The sequence below is a fragment of the Hemiscyllium ocellatum genome (genome assembly GCF_020745735.1).
Source record: "Hemiscyllium ocellatum isolate sHemOce1 chromosome 41 unlocalized genomic scaffold, sHemOce1.pat.X.cur. SUPER_41_unloc_4, whole genome shotgun sequence".
Taxonomy (NCBI): Eukaryota; Metazoa; Chordata; class Chondrichthyes; order Orectolobiformes; family Hemiscylliidae; genus Hemiscyllium; species Hemiscyllium ocellatum.
In genome coordinates, this window is record NW_026867571.1 from 1079758 (window position 1) to 1081584 (window position 1827).

Here is a 1827-nt window from a genome sequence, read left to right on the forward strand (position 1 = left end):
GTTCGTCACTTTTCATTGATTGATATATTTGGGGATAATTTAGCACAATCTTCAGCTGCTGCCTGAACATAGCCTGAGTCGCAGCATACATCGCAGTTTCGGTTCAGCAGCTGAAGACCTGCAGCATGAAGTGCAAATCCTGCACAATGTAAAGTAGCTACATCGATTGACAACTTAAGCCACGCATCCAGTATCATACAAAATTCACTGTAATATTGACAGTGACAGGTTAAACTTGGCCAAAATCACAAACAGTAAAATGAACATTTTTTTCTTGAAATTCCATTTCAGTTTCTATCTGACTCTGACCGTTGCTATGCGACCGGAGTCTCCTGGGAGATTTGCCGCTCATTAAAATGTGTCTGATGTTTATAAATAGAACAATGCGAAGTGTACTTCTGAGAAATGCAGCATTTGGGTTCGAATTTGGTGCAGAATATTAATTGTGACTCAGACCTGAGAAAACTTTGCACCGACTGTTCCATCACAAATTAAGAGGATTTGTGAAATTGAATGATCTCATTTCCAAACTCCGGGTCTTTGACATCTAACACTAGAACACTCTCCCATATACCTTTCTTTCAGAGTCTTTCCAGTCACTTACCCAGTCACGACTGATGCACTTCTAAGCAAATCTGACTGACTGGTGCATGAGCCAACTTCTCACTACGCCATACTGCACATGATACTCAATGTCAGCAAACGAAGCCAATTACAAAACAGAACTGCAAAGGAAACGAATTCTCGTTTTCCATGTGAGCCACGAGCACGCTGACGGAGAATTAAAATTGAAACTACACAGATCACACACGAGCGGTATTTCTACTGACATATCGTTAAATTTGAATATTATCACAGTTAACGTTTTTGCAAATGTCAGCATATTCTTGGTGCCATTTCTTCTAAATGATTTACATAAATAAACTCAGTGCAGATGAAGTTACGTTAGAAACTATGAAAACTGCAACAACTTGGATAAAATGGTATTTATTAGAATCTTGCTGCCCATGGATGCATACTTCACTTCTTCTCTGATTCCTCTCTTCGCAAATGCCGGACTTGTTGATTTTCTCCAGTATTTCCTTTATTCATAAAGTAACCAAGTATATTGCTGTACAAATTAGGAATAGTGAGAGAGGACAATTGGAATGAATATATTACCCCAATTGTAATAAAGTGCGAGACCGAACACTTGAGGTGGAACATCGATGGAACATGGACTGTTTCCTCCACAGAACATTCGTCGTCTGAAAACAGTCCTGTCAGATTTGTCATCGACGAGCTCTCTCCCATAAAGTGCCCACACCATAGAATATTCAGATCCCATTGCAGAGAGAATTGTCAATACATGTGAACATACCGTAACGGCAGTTCGGATTAAATTAATCTTGATTGATGATTTTGAATGGACATCTTCTATTTCAATGGCTGAATTTAACTTTTTAGTCTTTAATATTGATGCTTAAATTCATAAACATCAGATTAAATTAGGTCTATGACTGCAACATGTGCTGCATTTAATGGACTAGGTTGTCGTTACTCAACAAAAATTAAAGGTGCTCTCGAATATCCAAGATATGTGAATGTGGATATGAATCATGTCATATATTAGCAGAAAGAAGGCTTTATTGCGATGGAGAAAGATCTAAAAATAAAACAATTTGGGTAAAACTGCTGCTCAGCTACATTCAATTTATGGACTTAATTTGGGATTCCAAACTCTTGCCCTCCCTGGCCCTTGCCTTTGCTTCATTGAGTTCAAATTCCCCAATCACAAATATAGTAAAGATGGTTCACTGGACTTAAAACCTTAATATCTCACCACTC